General features: G+C 54.8%; 1 protein-coding gene across 3 annotated transcripts in view; it reads right to left on the bottom strand.

Moving 5' to 3' along the window:
• The window catches only part of HDAC4 (histone deacetylase 4), a 284239-nt gene that overhangs the window by 186334 nt on the left and 75422 nt on the right, over window positions 1-22483 (bottom strand). Inside the window, exon 1 of one of the 3 annotated variants that reach the window (XM_047721545.1) lies at window positions 19722-19777. The exons of the other annotated variants lie outside the window; for them this stretch is intronic. The gene's annotated coding sequence lies outside the window, so the exon portion shown is untranslated. Of the gene's footprint in view, window positions 1-19721; window positions 19778-22483 lie in introns of those variants that run through there. 3 annotated transcript variants of the gene reach the window in all.

The raw sequence follows: 22483 nt of genomic DNA on the forward strand, positions 1-22483 counted from the left end.
CTGGCTCTGTTTTGTCAACCATGGAAAGCGTCGGCCAAAAAAACAAACAAACATGCCATCTGGAAATTTACATTTTACATTCTCTCATTTGTCATTATGCCAACAACCCACGAGACAAGGACAGAAGTGACATGCCAGGGTGCCTCGTACTTCTGCAAGGCTCACCCAAAGAAAGTCAGCCACAGGCCGTCCAACGCCTGTGTCCCCAACCTCCTCATGCTAAACTCCAAGAACGTGGAGGGAGGCAGAGAGGCTTTGGGGAGTCAGCGGCCACCGTGCTAGGTGCTGTTGGTGAGCATGACTGACGGAGCCTAGGGGCCCCTCCCAGGGATTAAGCCAGGGCACAGGACACAGGACACACGAAATGGGCGGCTACTCACTCTCCACTGGCTCCAAACAAACGGAGGCCTCAAAGCAACCTGGACAGAGGGGAGGAGGGCCCAAACCCCCGTGGGAGTATCTGTGCGGAAACCCCTGCTGAGGGACACGGGGCCACTCCTGGCCTGCCCCAGGACACGTCAATGTCACTGTCCCTCACATCCACTACTCATAGCTGACTCCCATAGCTGACTCCCAGTCTTCCCACTGCTGGCCCCATGCAGGGGGTGGGACTTTTTGCAAACAAGCCGTGCTCTCCTCCCGGAACTCCTTCATCCGCCCAAGTGTCCCTGCAGGCCATGCGCCCACAGCTCAGGGCACCGAGTGGGCTGGGCTGTCCCCACCACGCAGCCTCCAAAAGTCAGTGCCAGTCAGAAAATGTAGCAAGCGGCAGGCAGCAGAGTACAGCTGGGAAAGCTTCCCTGGGGAGCTGAGATCCGAGCTAACCCCTGAACCAGGTGGGCCCCAGTGAGTCCCTAACATCAGAAGGGAAAGACTGCAGGCAGTGGGGGAGGCCGGGAGCACAGGGTCTCAGAACAGCGGGAGTAGCCGTTGGGGGCCATGTCGAGGCGCCGGCAGCTGCCCTTGGCTGGGCAAAAAGCCACCTGCACACACCCAGAGCATGACAGACCCGGACAGATCAGGCGCGGCATCAGGGAGCCAGGCAGGCAAATATCCAGGAGGTAGTAAGTCCTAAGTCCTCAGGACCTCTGTCTGCAGTCCACGTCGATCAGCCATAAATTCACATCCTTTCATGTCACACTGGCTGCGCTGGGCAATCAGCCAGTAGGAGCAGTGGCCACCCACCTGCCTACCCGAGAGACCCAGAGTCCTGGAGGAGGAGCCCTCAGAAGGGGTGACCAAACCATGTACAGGCTGTCGAAGGGGCGAATTGGAACCCACTCCCAGACTTCCAGGCTGAGCACCTAGACCAGGGGGCGGGTTGCAGGGACAGGGAGAAGCTGCGCGCATTAGCTGCGGGAGCCGGAGCTGGAGCCATCTCCGGCCGTGGAGGTAGACGGCTGGCCCCACGGGGTTGCCCCCGCCGCAGCAGAGACCAACTCCAGGGTGCACGTGACAGGATCCCCTGGCCAGCTGTGGCTCGGAGTAGCTGCACAGCCATGCTTTGGTAAATGGTGTAAGAGGCGGTCTTGCTGCACACGGCTCTCCAGGTCCACGCGTCCCTCCCCGTCAGGAGCCCCTGACATGCTGAGAAGCACGGGAAGGGTCCCTAGAGTGGGCTGCTGCCGTCTGGGAAGCAGGGACCCTGACTGGGACTTCAGGGAGTGACAGTGAAGAGCAGATGAGGACACAGATGTCAGCCTGGGCTGCATTCTCCATGAGGTGGCCAGAGTGTCCCCGCTTCCCTGGGGCAGAGTCTCCATGCAGGCATGAGTGGAAGAAGCAGCTGGGGCGGGGGCGGGGAGTGGGGCAGGGCAGCAGGCGGTGGGGAGGGGGGGAGGGGGTACAAGGACACATCCCCAGGTAGCAACTGCTTGGTCCAATCAAGCGCACCTGGCTAGAAGCCTTATCGGAAGCCTTATCTTGGGACGGTCTCCCTGCAGGGAGAGAGGGGCAAGCATTCCTCCACTGGCTCCCACCCCCCACGGGTCAAGGGTGACCCCGTCAGGTAGCTCCCTCCTGGGCCAGGTGGCAGGCAGAGCAGCCCATCAGAGGCCCCTGGGTGTCCACAGCAAGAGGCCATGGGAGATGAGGCCACGGAGGTGCCTGGACGCTACGTGTAAGCACCCCTGCCAACCGCTGAAGTCACGCAGGAAGTGACTGAGAGCAGGACGGAGATGCGGGGTCAGGGAAGTGTGACTCCGCGGTGCTGATTAAGGCAAGCAGTTAGAACCTAGAGACTCAGCTCTCTCAGAAAGCCAGTCAGAGACAAGCGAATGAGTGAAGATTCAAGAGAACTAAGAGGTATTCATGGGGAAAGGAGAGAACAGGATCAAAAGCAGGGTGGAAGTGAACACATCGTGTGTCTAAGTTTATCCATCAAGCTACCAATCCCCTGAACAAAGCACTCCCACCCTCCTGTCCTGACAAGCCACCTGCTGGGCCCTGACAAGGCCTGGGTCAGAGTCCAAGGGCAGAAGGGGCAGAGAAGTGGAGGGATGGGGAAGGAGGGCTGAACACTGAGAGCCCCCAGGCTTGGGGTGCAAAGTCTAGGGGGAGATCAGGAGGCAAAAGGAATGTTTGCCCCAGCAGCCTATGCCCTCCTGGGGAAGGAAGGGGTCATGGACACAACACATTTAAGCAGAGGCTGCGTTGGGCAGGTGAGCATAACAGAGGTAAGGTGCAGAGGTAGAGGCCAGAGAGGGTGCCGGGGCCACACCTGGCATCTCAGCTTTGATGGAGAAAAACTGTCCCAAGGTCTGAGCGTGCACAGGCCTCAGGCCAGGCTTGTGCGGACACACTCTTCTGGGGACACAGTAAGCTCTCCTGCTACAGAAAACCCAGATTCTGAATAAGGTATGTTTTCTGTGGTGTTGCCTGGCTCATGGGCAGGGAAGGGATCCCCAAAGAGTCAGAAATAGCTACGAGATAAAAGCTCAAGCAGGGGGCACACGGGCTGGGTGAGGGGGAGGTCATGGGAGCACCCAAGGCACTAGACTCACGAGGCGGGGTGCCTGTCAGGGAGCCCCCCCAATGGGCTGTGCCATTCCCAGCACGGCACTGACCACAGATCCCCTGAGAAGTCCACAGAGCTGCTGATGAGAAGCCTGGTCCATCCTGATCCGTTTTCCACATGGGGAGACCAACGACACTTGGGCTCCGAGCAAAGACAAGCAACCACACGGAGAAATGACTGGAAGGCAACAGAACATCAACGGACAGGGTCACACACACACTTGAGACACAAGCACTGCTGGGAACAGGAGATCGTGTTACTATTTCTGAAATTTTGAAGGGAAAACTCCCATTAATGTGTTATCCACTTAAGAGCATTTTTCTAGATGTATGTTTTGAGTTAATGAAAGGTTTACTAAGATACTTTCAAAAATTAAAAAATTTTAAAAAGAAAGTAACAAAATGGTCAAAATTAATCAGAAAAAGAACAAAACGGACTTTCAAAAATAACAATTTAAATGAATTGATGAATGAAGAATTTAAAATCATTTAAATGAATTTTTTTTAATCTCAATAAGTGGTTTAAGCAAAGGAAATAATGCGAGCCCAACAAGAAAACTAAGTGAATTAGAAGACAGTTATGAAGAAAAAAATTGAAAAGGAGGAGGCAAAATTGGGAGCGAGAACACAGGAAGAGCTGAGCCAGGAGAAGGGGGGGCAGGGTGGGGAGAGCACCGTGTCCTGGATGGGTGAAGGGGTGGGGGCGGTGGCGGCCAAGACAGCAGAGCTATGTTTGAGGGGTGCCAGCCCAGGATTTCTAGAACTGGCCAGAGCACCATGCACAGAGAAGGGAACTTACACAGAGAGAATAAAAAAGAGTGTCTGCACCCCACAGGCTGTGACACGGGATGCAAGGATGCCACCAGTAGCAAGTCAGAAAAGGCAAATGAGGAAGGAGCAGCCAGAGGCCAGAGGAAAGTCACCTGACTGGCACAAAGAGAAAAAAGAAGCATCATCTTCGGATGGTCTAAAACAATCCCTCCAGAATGAGGGCGAGTCAGACATTTCCGGGGAACACAACACACACCTGCTCACCGACAGAACTGCAAGGGTTCCTCTGCTGGACAGAGCCAGTGGAATGGAGCCAGTGGACAGAGCCATTCCTCTGCTGGAATGGTGGCTCTGTCACAAGTAGAAGTCAGCACCAATACCCGACCATCAGCTGAAGCCCACGCTTCCCTCGGATGTCCTTAGTTTTTTCCTAATGCCCCTTCCAGTTCCAGCTCCTACACTGCGCCCACATGACATTTCTCTGGCATGCCTCCTTCAGCTCCCTTTGGCTGGGACTGTTCTTGGGACCTGCCTTGTTTTTGATGACCTTGACAGCTTTGAAGACTACAGGCCACCTATTTGGTCAAATGTCCCTTACTGGGGACTTGTGGGATGTTTCTATCATGATTCCACTGGAGGGGTGATTTCAGGAGGAAGGCCACAGAGACAAAGCACCATTCCCCTTACGTCGTACCAAAGGGGTCTACTATCAATGTGACTTTCAACAAAACAGACTGAAAATAAAAAACGCCGTGTGTCGAACCTCTCAGATGCATGTCATGCACCTTGAGGGAAATGTGTAAGTTTATACCTGGAGAAGGCAGGCTGAGTGCCGACGGGCTGCCCGCGGGGCCTCCGAGGGGAAAGGACAGCTGACCACCCTCTGCGCGCACAGAAGGAACCCAGCAGCAGACTAACACACCAACAAAGTCAAGGGCTGCGTCTCAAACATTTAGTGAACTGACCAAAAACAAGGATAAGTAATGGCTGACATTAAAAAGGATACATGCTACAAATCCAACCGAGATTTAGAAAAGGAAAACATCATGAACAAGCCCATGGCTAGAAAAATGAAAATTCAGATGAAACAGGCCAATTCCTAAAAACAATCTTAAATTAATACTGCAAGAATTAGAAATTCAGACCACTGGTAACTATTACGCACTACCCAGCAGTTAAAAATCAACCCACCAAGATAACATGAACCTCAAAGAGTCTTAAGAATAAGTCCAAACTTTGAAGACCATTCTAATCTTATGCAAACTCTTCCAGAGGATAAAACAATCTGATGCTAAAAAGGAGACTTTTGAGCCAAAGCAACTTAAGAAAAGACAGAACAGTCTGAAAGTATGGCCAAGCCTAATCCGGTCAGATATAAAAAACACAGTACTTATCACCACTGAGGTGGCTCCAGCACAAAAAATAAAAAATAAAAAAGAAGAGGGGTTAATCCAACACTTGGATACATTAAAGAGAAACCATGCGATTCTCTCGATTCTCTTGTGGGTGCAGTGAGAGTTTCCAGCTCTGGAAACACACACACCTGTGAACTTCACCTGCAGGGAATCCTACACAAACCTCGGGCCACCATCCTCTGAAACAGGGGCACAGCAGAGGCCTGGACAACAGAAGGAAGCCCGGTTTCCCACTCCTGCTCCAAGCTGAACCCGGATCCTCAGCCAGCACAGGGAGATGAGGAAAATAAACACAGTAATTAGAAAGCAAGGCTGTCATCGTTACAGTTCCTGTTCTTTGTCTTAGAAACCCCCAAGATCTAGTGAAAAAACTTTGAAATGGTAGGATTTTAGGAACGTGATTAGATATAAAAATAAAATGCAAAAAACTGCATTTTCATATACTAGCAATAGAAAACTTAATTTAAGGGAAAAAAAAATCTCGTCTACAATAAGGGAAAGAACCCTAGACTCTACCAAAGAGTAAATTTAATGCAACACATGCAAGGCCTGCGTTAAGAAAATTATACAAACCTGTTAGAAGACATTAAAGTACTAATTGATAGAAGACGAGGGTGCGAAGAAACAAGACCCAATACTGTACAGATGTCAATGCTCCCCAAATCCACCCATATATTCAGCGCAATTCCATTCAAATTCCCACTCAGTTTTTTTTTTAAGTTTTGTTGACTTGAGAGAGAGTGTGTGCATGCATGGGGAAGGGGGGGGCAGAAAGAGAGAGAGAACCCCACGCAGACACCCTGCCAAGTGCGGAGCCCCACATGGGGCTCGATCTCACAACCCTGAGATCATGACCTGAGCCAAAACCAAGAGTGAGACACTCCACGGACTGCACCACCCAGGTGCTCCCCCGCACCTTAGTTTTTTTAAAGGAACCTGTCCCTGGTGCGCTCACATCTCTGGAGGGGTCAAACACAGAAAGCCCTGCTCTCTTCCCTGCAGGAAGAGCGGGGAAGAAGCAAGGAGGTGAGGGCAGAGGACACCAGGGTCTCACTCCTGTCATGGCACCCCTGGACCAGCACCGGGCCCGGGACCAGGGCAAACATGATCTCCGCTGGAGCCCGCAGTGTGGCCATTCTGGGAAAGGAGGTGAAGTGTCACACCAATGTTATCGAAATGAGGAAAGAAAATTGATCCCTACCTTGCACCATACACAAAACTCCAAGACTTGAACATGAAACAAAACTTGAGGAGTCAGAGGAGGAAAACCACAGGTGACCTTCAAGGCTGGGAGGCATGGATGGTTCCTGCTGTTACTTTGTTTTCCATAAGCACCAACCACAAAAGGAAAGGTCTGCTTCTGACTCAGGCAAGTCTTCATTTAGGAGGAAGCATTTCTGCAGGTTAACCTTTCTTTGTGTTAAAAAATGCACTTTTCTGTGTTTCCCAACAAGGAAGCAAATCTTTTAAATAACAGTTTTTCCCTCCTTTACTCACAAAGCCTTCACTGAACTCCAACCGCATGTGTGCCCAGCCCTGTGCCGTCAAAAATGGAAAGAGGACTCTGAACTCCCAGGAGAAGCAGCAGCCCCCCTCCGTCACTCCACTCCCCTATCCCTTGCAGGGGTGCACAGACCCCCAGTAACTCCTGCTGAGGTCATGCCAAGTGGGCTCCCCCGGCCATCACCAGCTCCCCTAGCCGTCACCACCACAGCCGATTTTTAAAAAGTGTCATGATCTTTACTCACCATTTCTGCTTTAGGTAAAGCAAATGAAAGAGCAAAATAAAGGAGGCCAAGTCAGCTACAGAGAGTATGTGTTCCCTCCCAGTCAGAGCACCCAGGGAACAAAGCCTTGAAGAGTTAATACATATCTGGGTTCCAAAACTCCGCTTTATCCAGAAAGTCTCTTAATTTAAAATCCCAAATGCATCAACAATTTTTACTAAATTTATTATTTCTTTTCCAAATATAAGCTAACATTTCCCATATTATGAGAATTTACTCCATCTTCTGAGTTCGTTCCCAATCTTCTGAATTAATTCTTTCTCCACTGTAATGTCTGACTATGGAGACATCGAGCCGCAGTGATGCAGGACACGGAGGGCAGGAAGTCCCCGTCCCGGGGATGCCCCGCTGCAGTGATGAGGGGCATGGAGGACACGGAGCCTGTCTTGGGGACGCCCCACTGCGGTGATGCAGGACACAGAGCCCCCATCCTGGGGACACCCCACTGCAGTTATATGGGACACGGAAGACACGGAGCCCCCTTCCTGGGGATGCCCAGGCATAGTGCGAGACACAAAGCCTCCATCCTGGGGACGCCCCGCTGTGGTGATGCACAGACCCCCATCCTGGAGACACCCCACTGCAATAATGGAGGACATGTAGGACACAGAGCCCCTGTCTCAGGGACGCCCCACCGCGGTGATGCAGGACATGGAAGACATGGAGCCCCCATCCCAGGGACGCCCCACTGCGGTGGTGCACAGAGCCCCCATCCCAGGGACGCCTCACCATGGTGATACAGGACACAGAAGACATGGAGCCCCGTCCCAGGGATGCCCAGCTGTGGTGATGCGGGACACAGAGCCCCTGTCATGGGGATGCCCCGCAGGGGTGATCCAGGACACACAACAGCAATGAGCAGCCCACTTACCATTGTTGAAGGGCACTTCGGCACTTGTGAAAGGCAGATGGGTGGTAAAACTGACAACCTTGGGAGCCTTCAGTGTCTCTGAGAGGGAGTTTGGAGGGACCAAAGATTTGGAGGATCACTCTTAAGAGCAAGAGACAGCAAGCTGCAGCTATGCAGGTCTGCCTGCCTACACACCCCACAGACCCCGCGCACCACACACCCCACACACAGAGCACCCGTATCATGCATGTGTCACATGTATCCCACATCACACATGTGTCACATATGCCACACACATCGCATACACAAGTATCACATGTCACACATACATTCATCACACTGCCACACGCATCATGTATTGTGTGTACTACACGTTCCGCACTGTGTCACACGCATCACGTATTGCACACATGTGTACCACACATCGTGTCACGTACCTCACATATCACGTGTCACGTGTGTTGCACATGTCACATCTGTCACATGTCACACACATCGCGTAACATGTGTATCATGTGTCACATGTGTCACACGCATCACATGCATCACGTACCACAGATGTATGTCCCACATCGTGTGACACGCGCCTGCCTCACATATCACGTCATGAGTGTCACGTGTCACGCGTGTCACACATCGTGTGTGCATGAGTGTATCACATCGCACACACTGCATGTGTACCACACCACACACATCACACATACATCACACACACTGCACACACACATGACACCCTGCTGCCACACTACCTACAGGCCACTGGGGAGAAAGGGGGGCATTTACACCCTTTGTTCAACACTTACTCATCACCTGGGGAGGGCAGGGACTGAGATTTTTACTTCAGTGTGTTATCCGGTCATGACTGACAGAGCAAGTGAGCCAGGCAACAAGAAAACCAATCAAAAGACGAAACAAGCAGCTCAGAGGGTCCCCTGCCTCCCCTCGGCAGTGTGCGCGACAACAGGATGGCCCGCGATTCACCTGGGCGCTTCCAAGTGGGAAACCCCTCACAGAACCATTGCTAGGGCCCACAGGATTCTTAGTGTGAAGCCTACACAGAGTGCCAGGGGGCGACAGGAGGACCCTAAACCATGGCAGGGAGAGGTGCGAGGTCAAGGCTACTGGCTTGCCGGTGCCGGTGCCGGCCCCCAGAGCCAAGTGTGATAGCGCCACCAGCCAGGACAGCTGTGACACCAGGCACGCACGCTGGAAACAGCCAGGAGTCTGTGTGCATTGCCTGTGTGCAGAAAGAGCCTCGCAGCCCTCTAGGAGGGACATCCTGGGGTGGGGATGGGAGTCTGGGGGGCACGCAGCTGACATGGAGACCGCAGAAGAATGTCCCCTCGAGACTGTGGAGAGAGAGGACACCCCAAGAAAGGGCTCCTTTCTGGCACTGTGGCTGTAAGGGGTGCCGAGGGGCAGGAAGGCCCGGTCGGGCCCGGAGCCAGCTGGCTGCTGAGGCCTCGCAAATGCAAACAGCTCCAAAGGACAACCTACAATTAACACGGGGACAATTATCTTCCTAATTTAGGTTAATTTCTACTTCGCAGCACGGCTGGCAGGTGGGGGGTGCAGCCCTGGAAACGTCTATGTGGGTGCTTTTTGTGTTGCTCTTCCAAGGCCACATATTTTAAATATCGTGAGAAGATTTCAAATGTCCACCAGCACCTTCTAGAAAAAGGGCCCAAGTCCAGAGAGCCTGGTACAGGGGAACTCGGGTTGGCAGGGCTGGCAGGGCCCCCGGAAGTGGCTGGCTGCATCTGCATGAAAACAGAACCCACAGAGGCTGCCCAGTCCTTTGTCTTCGGCCTCCCTGAGGGTCCCTGGGCTGGAGGGCAGGAGGGGGGGCCGCTGGACTCAGGGTGACCTGCAGTGGCCTCGGAGGCAGAGCGCTGGTGTCCAGGAGCCCCAGCAGCGGCAGCCTCCCCAGGAACACCTGCCACATTGCCCCCACCCCCGCCTCCAGACACGCGGTTCCAGGGAGGCCCAGAGCCCCCCCACCCACACCCCAGGCCAGGCCTCCAAGTAAACAAAGTGCTCTGGCTGCTCTCCGCGGTGAGAAAACAAACCCTTCCAGCATTTGTTGTTTGTTCGAGGTGTGACGCAAAGACCTTTGAGAGAGTCTGCGATGAGAATGGCAGGGTAAACACCCATCGGGCCGAGCTCCGAGCCAAGGAATCCGAGGGGCTGGCGGGCACCGAGCTGCCCCAGTGCGAAACCAGAGCAGCCTTGGCGCTGGGCAGGGTCAGAAGAACACAGACCGCTGGGACTGACAATGCGTCCCTTCGGTCCCTGCAGAGCCACCTGAACATTACGCCAACATAGTGGGTCAGGTCAAATAGTGCGTGCAGTTCAGGAACATCCCCCAGTGGGAGGTACCGCTATGTGTGTGGGGGGAGTGGGGGCTACTGATTCTTTTTTTTCTTCCTCTGGAACAGGGGTGGGATGGAGGCAAACTCTCAGGAGCCAAGGAAACTGTTTAATGGGGATTTCTGAGTGGATAGTCTCCTTTCAATCCAGCCCATTAGCACTCAAAGCACAGCCCTGTTCAGGCAGGAAAATAACATTTTCAACTTTAGTTACCATCTAAACAATAAATAGGAAAGTCTATCAGATACATTTTTCATTTTTTAAATTTAAAATAAACCTGCACATCCTTCTAGAAAGGAAACGGAACTACCCACCTGGCCTACAGGTTGAGGACTGGGGCCGGCAACAGCGCCCTGGTGGCCCAGGGTCCCGTTTCCAGGAAATATTGGCCCCGGGGCCACCACCAGTCAGCACCGGAAAAGGCTCAGTCTACCGTCAGAACTACCCTTGCCCAGGACTGAACTTGAGGGGACCAGCAGCTCCACAGGCTATGAGCTCCCTGAAACAACAGACTGGAAAAGCCTCTTTTACAATGAGCTCCCCTGGTTCTTAGCCCTCAGGGCCTGCCTTTGCCCACCCAGCTTTTTGGTTAATTTGTAAACACTTTGCAAGACCCGGGGTTCTAAAAAACCCCATTTCAGTAGTGTCTCCCCAGCACTTTCTCAGTAGATGTGAACCCCTGAAGGCAGCTCCCATGGCAGGGGGTAGGTGGTGAGAGGCAAGGTCCCCAACCTCCAAGATGTGGCAGAAATGTGGGGCCAGGTGGGGGCTCCGATGTGAGGGTCTTTTGGCAAGTCACTAAAGCAGGGCGGCCAGACCCTCCGTGGTCAAAGGGGGTTAGACTGACAGGCAGGGGTGGGGCCTGATGAGGGCAGAGACCCAGGATGACCAGCCCAAGGGGCTGTGTCAAGAGTCAAGAGACCAGCCCATGCAGGAGCCTGGGGTCACCACCGTGCCCCTCCTCCTGAAGAGGCCCAGCCATGCACAGGGCGCCACTGGACACACCCTCACCACTGTCCTCCCTCCACTCCCTTCAGTTCAAGCCCATCCACACCCTGCATGGGGACACCAACCTGCCCGTCCAGACACATAGCTTAGGTGTGTCCCAGCATGTCTAAGGGATGGCCTCAATACCCCGGAGGCCGGAAACTGGCTCTATTCTTCCTCAGAAGACTTCAGTGGGCAAACACTCAATGGCAAGGGGCTGCTGAGGGCCCCAGCACACTAAAAACAACAGGAGGCTTCATGTCATCCACTTGCAGTAAGAAACAGAAAATAAATTTAACTGAAGACATTTCCAGGAAGAGCAGGACCATGGGAGTCATGCCTCTTTCTCTCCTCCAGCCCTATCCTCCACCTCTGGCAAAGCAGGAGGGCGTCTAAGCCCCTGCTTGTGCTCCGTTACCGCGGGACTCAGATGGGGACCACACCACCCACACATATGCCCAGAGGGAAGGTGAGGGAGGCCCTGGGGCTGTGAGGGTAGCTGAGTCACAGAGCATGTTCTTGCTCCCAGGGACAGACGGGAGCCCCTCAATGGACCCACATCTTAGACGGATTCTCTGGGAGCCATGGGATAGGCTGATGGGATGTCCAGAGTGCACTTGGATTCCACGAGAGAGACGGCGGTGGCAATGGGGACAGAAAACGGGAGAGGTGAAAGAGATGTTTAGGAGAAGGAACAAATGCATGCAGAAAATTCATGTAACACTGAGTGTGAAGAAAAAGAGGAGTCCTGGCTGGCCCGGGGTTCTGGGTGCGTGAGAGCATACTTTCCCAGGAGGGAAGAAGAGTGGCAGTCAGTAGGGACAGAAAGAAGCATGCACAGAAACCCCAAAGTCCATTGGGGGCAAGGCTCAGGCACGAGAGCAGGGCTGGACACAGAAGAGGGAGCACAGGGCAAGCCTGCCCGGGAGCACGGGCAGGAGAGGCCGGGGTGAGCTCGGAAGACCTCCAAGGCAGCCTGCTCTGCCTTCAGGCCCTCGGTATCTCCCTTGGGGACACTGTGAGCACAGGATGGTTAACACTGGGCAAAGAGTGAGAAAAGCTAGGCTCCTGTTCTTCCTCAAGAGATGGGCATCATCAACCAAGAGCCTCAAAGCCTCTGTCTGTCCAACAGCAGGAGCAGTCAGGTCTCTGGTGGGAAAGCACCTGTCCAATCCAACTTTCACAGCCACCAGCCGTCCGCTAAGGGTCTTCGTACAATGTGGAAGGATGGTTATACTAAAACGTAAGTGTAAAATGCAAAACAGCAAAATCTCATATTCATCAAGAACCCAGTAATGGAGAAAGCAACAAGACACAAAAGAACACCAGGAAAGGGACAGGACAGAAACCCACACACGTGGTCACAGCCATGACCTACAGTGACGGGATTAGAGGAGGATCGGGAGGGTTTTTCCCCACCTTCAAATATACTTATTCTTCTAAGACTTTCCCAAAACAAAGTTTCTACTTCGATGATTAAAAAGGAAAAAAGCAAAGCATCACTGCCTGTTCCAAGAGAAGGCTCCTGTCCTCTTGCCTCCATGCTTGTACCTCCTGAAAGCTCTTCTTTTGTGTCTGGTTTACTGCTCCGACTGAATGTCATCTTATTTCTTAAATAAAACATCCTCACCAAAATCGACAGAACAACAAAGTCACTGCCAATGATCTTCTGTGTGCAGAGAGCACAAAGATGGCCAGAGGCCTCTTCCCTGGCCTCCTCCTTACTAAACCAGTGAGGAGCGTCCTAGGAAGCAACAAGCCAGTGACTTAAGCCATCCTTCCTCTAGGTTTCCCAGCTTGGGGACAAACGGACACCTGGCTGGCAGTGGCTCCTGACATGCCACCTCCCCGCCTTCCCCCCCGATCCAGGCCCTGACAGCAGTCAGCAACCAACCCGATCATCACACAGAGAGAGCTGGGAATGCCAGCACCCTCAATGTCCCCATTCTGCAGGTGGGGACACTGAGGCACAGAGGCTATGATATGGTTCAAGGTCCCGGGGCAGGGGAGGATAGCACCCAGGCACGACTGTAAGCAGACAGACACCAGCAGCTGTCCTGGAGCTTGTAAAAGTGTGCAGAGCGCAACTCGGACTCACGTCACGCTCACAGCGGCACATGCACCTGCAGACTTGGCCGCATGCATGCCTTGGGGACATGCCTTGGGGCCATCCCCTGGAGGGGTCTCATTACCACCTGGGCCAGGGTCCCTGCCCGGCAGATCAGAGCCCCCGCCCTTGGGCTCCAGCTGTTTTTCCTTCTTTCAGTGGGCACTGTCTCTCTGAGCGCGGACACTCAGATTGTAAAGGTCACGACATTTCCCGCAGCCTCAGAGCCTATCAGGGCTTCCTGGGATCAGGGTCCCGATACTGGCTGGCATTTAGAAGCAGCCTCAGGAGTCCTGTTGCACGACTTAGCATTTCCCTGATCAGTTCTGGCTCTTCTGTGAACACAGTCCTTAAGTAACAAAGCTCCGGGGTACTTCCCGATGCGCCTGGGGCTTCCTGGGGTCGCAGGTGGGGGCGAGGGTGAGGCACAGGAATCAGAGTTTGTCTCCCTGAGCCCAGAAGATTCTTGCAGCAGATACACTCAGAGACACTCACTGCTCCCCAGGCCTGTCTACATCAGAGGATCTTGGAACTATTTGCTCTCATTTCCCTTGACATTCAGTATTTGATTATTCTTGCCAAAGAAACGGAACAGTGATCTAGATGGCTTCCAAAAGATGTTCCCTGGGGCACAAGAAAAAAATAACAAAACTTCCATTTCTGTGTATTTTTATATTTAAAAAAAGAATTATCTTTATGCTACTTAATGTAAAGACTGGGCTGCCCCCCGCCCTGCCCCCTGTCCCTAACAGGGACACAGTGAGGTCCCTTGGAAGCCAGGATGGGGGCATGAGGGGCTGTCTGGGCCTGGAACCCCTCTCCACCTTGGGGGCCTGACCAAGAGGCTCTGTGTCAGCTCTGCTGGAAGCAGGTGCAGGGTGAGTGACCAGGGTGTGGGTGTACCCTCGAAATTTCCACGAGTAGGTAGGTGACTATCCAGATCTCCAAAATGGGGGACGAGGGGGCACTGCAGCTCTGTGAATGCTCGGAGGGTGCAAGCCCACTGTCCCACTCTCCCTGGGGGGCCACTGACCCCCCCACACACCCCATAAGCCACAGCGCTACCTGGTTCACAGGTGCACAGGTGACCCAGAGCTCAGGGCCAGCCCTGGAGGACTCCATGGTGTCTTCTCTCTCGTGATGTCAGGTTTTCCTCAGGAGAGGGTTGCTCCTGTGCCCCTGCCTCTGCCTGCCAATCCTGGCCAGGCCCCGGGCCGCACAGCACACCTGCCCCGGAGACTAACACAGCCGCCAAGGCCACACTGCCCCCGGGTGGTGGAGGCAGGGGGGCTCACACTGCCTGGGGGTGGCCCACACAGCCCACAGGGAGCCCCACACTGTCCAAAGGAGCCCCACACTGCCCTGGGGGAGCTCACACTGCCCAGGGGTGACCCACACTTCCTTGGGGGACCCCACACTGTCCAAGGGAGCCCCATACCACCTAGAGGGGATCCCACACTTCCCAGAGGGAGCCCCACACACTGCCTGGGGGGCTCACACTGCCCAGGGGGGCCCCCGCACTGTCCAAGGGAGCCCACGCTGCCCTGGGAGGCTCCACATAGCCCGAGGGTAGCCCACACTGCCCTGGGGGGAGCCTACACTGTCCAAGAGAGCCCCTAGAGGGGCTCATACCTCTCATACCACCTAGAGGGAGCCCCACACTGTCCAGGGGGCTCACACTGCCCGGTGGGCCCACACTGCCCAGGGGAGCCCCACACTGCTCAGCCTCCTGGGGGAAATGGACGTCACCCACCGACAAGTCCAATCCACAGGCAATTCTATTGTTGCCTCCGGTAGCCACACAATGGTCAAGAAGCTGTTCTCATTTGCTTCTTCATTGGAAGCCTCTAAGCAGGTGACCGAGGGGACAGAGCCAAGAGCCAACTTTGAAACAAAGCACAACAGAAAAGCAGTCTGTACATCCACACCAGTGAAGAGCAGAGGCAGGAGCTGCACGCAGGTGGCCGGCTGGCTCACCACCAGTCTGTGGGGTCACCGTCACCCTTCAGAGGCAGCAGCAGCTCTGCTCACTAGACAAGGCAACCCTCGTTGTGGTGCCCATGCTGCCACTGGGGGACAGTCCATCGGTCCCGCTCTCTGCTCTGCAGACTCACGTCCAGCTCAGGAGCTGTGGGCACAGGGGTCAGAGGGCCGGGGGACAGGGCACCACAGCGGTGAGGCCAGGCCTTGCCACATATACCTGCCCAGGACGCTCTCTCTGGAGCTTCCCAGGAGGAGCAGGAGCAAAAAGCTCTTCCCCATGTATTTAAAAGTAACACGCACATGTACACACACGTGTACACACACATGAAAACAGAAGTCACAGGACCTATCGACATCACTGGCATTTTCATCAGCAACCACCGCCCCCTTCCAGGCGCTCTCTGCAGCCCGCAGACTAGTTGAATCGGTCTAGGACTTGCCCCCAGTTCTCTCTTAATTCACATTTTTGTTTAAAGTTCCTACATTCTCCCTAGAGTTAAGATCATGACATGGCCACGTCGTGGAACAGTAGTCGCTTCCAACAAGACGTCTGGTGGCAACGCAGGCCGCCCCGCCGCGAGCCCGGGACTGTGGGAGCTGCTCTTGAAGCGGGCCCCTGCCCACCCACAACTGTTTGTCGCGAACCCCACCCTCCCCTCATCTCCTCTACGGGCCCATGTGACAGCGAGAGGCGGATGCACCCTCTGCACATGAGCAGGAACCGCACCGCATGGGGAGGAGGAGCAGAGGCGGGGCAGCCCGGCCTGCAGAGCGGGGCCATGCCAGCATGCACTTGGCCAGCCTGCCCGGGGTCTTCCCATGCCTGCTCTTCACAGACACCCTGCAAAGTCGCTGGCTCCACAATCCACTTTACAAAGAGCCAGGACAGCCACGGGGAGGTCAAGGACACAATCCCAAGTCAAGCTGGTAAGCAGCAGCTACAGCTGGCAGTGGAGCTTGTCTGGCCGGGGCCCCCTCCCTACACCCAGCACCCAGCACCCGCTTCTGCAGTTTGGGGCATGGCAGGATCACAATGGACATGGAACTCTCCATCTTGGGATTGCACTCAGGTCACTGCTGCAATCAGTTCTGACACCGGCCTCACGGCCTGGAACTGAATGGAAAGGGCTCTGGGACGCAGGCCCAGACACTCCGGTCCGTCGGAGTGTCCAGGAGACAGCGGTCACCTCATGCTGCTGCCGCTCGCCCACCTGCCCAAGAAACCTACCGAGAGGACCCACTTGTGTGAGAAGGCCCCTCGCTCAAGAGTCCGCTCACAGTCGGCCCCCTCTGCCACGCGCTGACGACGCTCCCAGGCGCCAGGCTACCCAGCCAGCAGGCATATCTGCCCTGCACAACCCCACCGAGGCACTGAGGCACTGGTGACTGAAGCTCAGGACTGCTCAGGAGACCCAGCTCAGGACTGCTTGAGGCCCACCAGACAGGCTGGGGCCCGGCCTGCTCAGGCTACACCAGCCAGAGACCCAAAAACAAGAGGAGACTCCTATGAAGACTGTGGTCACCACTCTGGAACCCTGGAGAAAACGGAGACCTGGTGAGGGACAGCCGATTTTCACAACACGAAGGTCAGCGGTGTTCCTCCAACAGAGAAGCAGCGATCTGTTGTTACACAGCTGCCCAGATCCCTCCCCTCAGGGTGCTGCTGTTGTGCGTGTACCCGTCCCCAGCATCGCTGTCACCGACGTGGGTGACAGGGGACCAGGAAGCGGCAGTGGTTACGTAAAATGTGGGAGAAACCCCGTGCCATGGGTCAATCAGCTTGAGGAAACCCTAATGGGTGAACGTGCACACAATCCAGTCACACCATGAAACAATCAATGGCCTAAAACAGAAACCCAAATCACCGAACTACAGAATCCTCCTGCCCAAAAGTTGCAGCAGACAGTGGGCTCAGCGCCCAGCAGGGGAATATCTAGGCCCTCTGGAAGCAGACAAACCCGGGATCCAACCTGGGCTCCCTGGCGGATCTGGCTGGTCCCCTGGACAAGCTGTGACCTCTCAGAGGCTGGCACACCCCCGAGCATCACCAGGAACAGAAGATGCTTCCAGAACCTGACTTGTGGCAGGGACCCATAACCACAGCAGCCCTTCACCCAGGGGGCGACACTGGGGCATCTCAGGGGCAAGAAGGAACACACCACAGATCTCCTGGGCCCCGCCACCTCTCCATCACAACCCTTGTTCAGCCCAGCCACTTGCAAGAGTCCCGGGTGCTGAGACGCTCATTTATCTGCACCATGACCCTTGGGGGCCTTCAGTCCCGTCCACCGTCCTCGTTCCAGTCCTGCTTTATCCCAACCCCAACAAGCAGCACACATGAGCACCATGCACAGAAACACCAGCCGCATTTTATAAAGCCCCGAGACCAGGGTTCAAGCGCTCTTTGAGAGAACCTGCCAGGACCGAAAGCCTCACAGGTCACCTCCCGGGCCTGGATGTGGCATCTCCCCAGTAGAATCCTTTCCATCCAATAACTCAGAACCTCTCGGAGACTTAACTGCATCACACGACGGATAATATTATTTCCTCAAACAAGATACTGCGCCAGGAAACACCCCTTCTGTGTCAAATATTTACAAAATGGGGTGGGGGGGGGGGCGCCTGTCATCATGAACAGTCCCCAAAAGTCAATGCAGCGATGATCAAACTTTTTCTTTGCCCAGCACAGAGATAGCGGCCCCTCCAGGCTATTTTAGATGGGGCCCAGCACAGGCCAAGGCCAGCGGAAGACCCACCCCACCCCAGACACCCTGCACAGCTCTGGCTCCCCCTCAGGGCATACAAGCAAGCAGAGGGGAGTACACTCTGGAGGGCCGCCCTGCACACGCAGGGCGAGGACAAGCTCGCCACACACAGTCACCTGATACTCAACAGGAGAGTGCCCACACACTCACTGGGCCGGGACCATTCCGAAGTGCACACATCAACGAGAGGACTTCCTGAGTGAGAAGAAGGGTCAAGGGCGGCATCACGCAGCGAGGTCTGTCTACACTGGTTGGCTCCCAGTGACTTTACAGACCCTAGACTGTGTAAAGTCCATGTGGATGTCCGTTTGCCAGGGTGTCCTGCTGCCCCGCCCTGCTCGAGCTGGCTGCTCCTGTAGTGTGTAACATGAGAGGGACACAGCAGACAAGCCAGACCAGTGCAGGGACACAGCTGAGGACAGAGCAGATGGGAAGGCGCAGGGGTGGGGAAGGGGGAGGGGCAAGGGAAAGGAGGGAGGGAAGGGGGGAAGGGGGCAATAATGCCAGAAGACTTCCTCTATTATATTCTAAAGAACTTCTCCTAAATTCCCTCAATGGACACCCTTTTCCCCACCACTGAGGAAATGTCTGTTCCTTGTGACCAGATGAACCCACGCCTGGAACCACCGGTGTGCACGTCTGCAACACAGGCTTCCTCTCGTGCCATCTTCCCAACAGCCTTGAGAAGGACCATAAATTCAGCACTGTGCCGACACCACCCAGGCCACTCACTGTTAAAATATTCCCAACACAAGCAAGCCTCTTTTTTAATCCAACCAGGAAATTCAAAAGGATTAAGCCTTCTATTTTCAAGTAACTGAACAGAGGACAGATCCTCAAGTCCTCCTTCTAGAGCCTTCCTCTGTTAAGTGACCACTAGCCACAGGTGGCTACTTAAAATTAAAATGAATTCAAATTAAATTAAATGTGAAGTTCTAGTCCCCAGTCGCACTGGCCCCGTCTGAGTGCTTGATTGCCACACAAGGCTAGTGGCAACAGTATCTGGCACAGTAGCTGCGGGCCACTTCCACTGTCGCGGGAAGCTCTGGATTAAAGGACTGAGCAGTCCCCATTCACAAAGCCATCTTTGTGTCGTGGTGTCTTTTCCTCTGCTCCCAGCTGCAGCGGCCTCTGTTCTACGAACGTGGGTGAAGCCGGGCCGAGCGGGAACACAAACACACAAGTGGGACGAGCACACAGTCCACTCCCCTCGATGCCTGGGCAGCTGTGAAAACGCCCAGCTTTCCCCTCACCAGTTCTTACGGACTTTTTCCAGACTCCTCTCGTCTTGCTTTCTCCTTTTCCATGATCGCACGTCGCTTGGAGGGAAGAGGAGAAGCAAAAAGCCCGTGACTCATGTTGCGCAGTCTATCTGTGTAAACCCACGTGGCCCCAGAAGGAAGGTAGGGGAGCCAGTCCTCACAGCACCGTGAACACCCACCCTGGGGCAAGCGTTCTGACCTCCGAGCTGCTCTCTCCCCTCAGACAGGCGGGGTCTGACCCTCCTCTGTGTCCCTCCCACCCCAGTGGTGAAGGCAGTTCCCCACATCTGCTCCTCCGTTTCCTCCTTCAGGCTCCACAGAGAACAGGGCCTTCCCACATGAGCCCCTGCAGGCAAAGGGCCCAACAGCTCCCCCAGGAGAGGGTCTGTCTCCCACCTTCTCCACCTACCAGCCGGAGGCGCCGTCTGCAGAGGGAGCGCGTCCTCCCCCACTCCTGGCTCTGGAAAGTCGGCCTCCTCTCCCAGTCCCTATCAGAAATGCTAACAGGTTTTGTGGTGTATTTTTAGAGCTCGTGAGTTTCTCACTCCTGTGGAATGTTCCTCCTGCCTGTCTGGCCCAAGCATAACCGTCCCCCATCGGCTCAGAGAGTAACCACAAGTCTTGGACAACTCGGAACAAGGCCAAGCGAGGCCCTCCATGCAGGCCCACGTTCCTGAATCCTGCTGATACTCTGTGAACTTCCTTCTTCAGGAAACACATACGAGAAAGATGTCATCAACGTCACCATGGTACTGCAGATGCTGGCAGAACATCCCAACATGGTTTGGGTCCCCAGGCAGATGAGCTCACCACTGCTATCAAAGAGGTCAAGCCTCAGACTGAAGACACCTAGCTTTTCCTTCTTAAAAATTAAATAAGATGGTTATGAGCCCTTTACAAGCTTGTCGTCACCGTACAGAGCCTGGAACAATTCTGCAGTCACGGAGAGAGGGTTCAGGGCAATCAGTGGCCTGAACTGAAGCCCAGCAAAGCGAACGGAAGACACCTGCAGTGGCACGGCTCGCGGCCTAGTACAACGCCAGCAAATTCATCTGTTGCCCCAACAAGGTCATGGTATCACACAGGTTCCCCTTGGCCTGCTGGGATGGGAGCAGAGCGTGGAGACCCCCGAGCAGAATCCAAGTGTGAGGGAAACTCTGCTGTCCTCGAGGCAGCTCACAGACATGCCAGCAGACCTGGGAAGAAGCACTTCCCTCGTGGGAGGGGACTCCACATGCTGGTTTTGCCCAGGGGCTCCAAACATCTCCAGTATCCTCCTTTTTCCAGCTGCGCAGTGGAAGGAACCAAGAAACCCAAAGACACTGGGCACTGCTGGCCAGCCCCCAAGCCCAGGCCCCAGGCCCCCCAGCAAAACAGCACCCCCTCTACTTCTGCTTGGCCTGAGGATAGCAGGGGCCCTGTGGACATGGAGCATTTTAAACGAGTACCCCCTTTGGGAAAAACTGTCCATGGAGGAAATCATCTGACAGTTGTTCACTCTTAAGAAAGCAAATCCCCTTTTCCCCTCCCCAAAAGCGGCTCACAGGTTGAATTCTACCCCATCACAGGGTCCTTGCTGAATGCTGGAACATGAGAACTGGTATTCCCAAGAGGGAAAGATTTTGGCGGGGGGGGCGGTTAGAGAGGGGCCAGAGAGATGGTCACCCCGTCGTCTTGAGTGGGCATTAGGCCTCGTCAGCGGCAGGAGCAAGGGCAGGCCTAGGGTGGCCCGAATGATGGGGCTCCAGGGAAACCACCAGAACCTGACAATTAGAAATAATTGCTTCTTGCTTCTATCTACACTAATGTATTTATTTTTGTCTTTCTCTAGTGCCTGGGTGAACTTCCGCTTCCTCTCCTCACCCAGACCACCGTCTTCGATGAAGGCAGCCGGTTTCACCCTCTTGCAACATTCCCCCCCAAACACCTCCTATGGTAGTGGGTGGAGACCAGCGGCTGGCACAGAGGTGGCCGCTGGCCACGGGCACGGCCCCACTGCTCTCCCGGGGAATCCTCTCACTGCAGCCGTTTTGCTTTGTTCTCCTCCTGAAACCCTCATAACATTTCCAGTGCTGTTTTTTGACTCCTGGCTGAGGAAACCGACCAGTTGAGTTGTTGCCTCACTGATCAGCTCATTGAGGGAAGAGTTCGAGTCAGCCCTGCTCACCATCCGTGGCATTTGTGGAAACAGCTCATTTGTTAACTGCACTCTCCAGCAACCCGAGGCCCGTTCCTCATTCTTAAAAAGAAGCTGCTGCAGCTGTGTTTTCTGCACAGACAGCAGGGGACGGCGCGCACCCACGCCTCATGGGCAGGCTCAGGCCCAGGACCTTTGGTCCGGAACTCTGGCACCCGCTCGATGCCCAAGGTCCCCTTCCCCCGGGGTCCCTGTCAATGTTGAGCCTTGGGCCCCCATCGAGCATCTATTAAGGATCCCAGCCTCTGGAACCAGTGGCCTCCTGGGCCCCTCCCTCCCTGGCCCTCCCCTCACTGAGCATAGCCCCCAGGCAGGCAATCCAGCTCCACCATGAGAGGGCCTGAGGGACAGAGGCCTGCTGACCTCAGAGGAGGTGCTGAATCTGGTCCCTCATGCATCAATGAAATGAATGCAGGATACCTGCAGGGCAGAGCCCAGGAACCCCTGGGTGGGTGTGGCCAGGCCCGGCCTGGGGTGGGGAGGCAGGCAATAAGGCTTCTGTCCTGCCCTGAGGGCCCAGTTGACACCTCGGAGAGTGGGGAAGGATGCCAGGTGGTGGCTTGGTGCTCTTTCACTATTAATAAAGTGAAGAGCAGACTCACACGGCAGGCCCAGCTGAGCTCGCAAGGCTCCTGGGGAAGCTCAGCTGGAATAATAGAGCATTCGAGAAAACATCCTAAAAGCTCCATGTGCGAAACAAATTGTTTAAGTCTGTTTAAACTTCTTGCTCCTTCAAAAGACATGCTGTTTTAAAGGAGATCCAGGCCTGAGGGAAAGTTGTACACAGATGACGATGTTCCCCTTTGCTGGGCTCCATAAACAACACTGTTTTCTGCTAAGAGGCCCCAGGAGGCAGGAGCCCAAAGGCTGGGCTGTCCCTTCGGGCCTGCAGACGCTGCTGGTACCTGCTTCCCAAACTATTCAGTACAAATGCCTACTTTCAACCAAAAACAGGATTCTACCTAGGGTTTTCT

The sequence above is a fragment of the Lutra lutra genome, chromosome 3 (genome assembly GCF_902655055.1).
Source record: "Lutra lutra chromosome 3, mLutLut1.2, whole genome shotgun sequence".
NCBI lineage: Eukaryota > Metazoa > Chordata > Mammalia > Carnivora > Mustelidae > Lutra > Lutra lutra.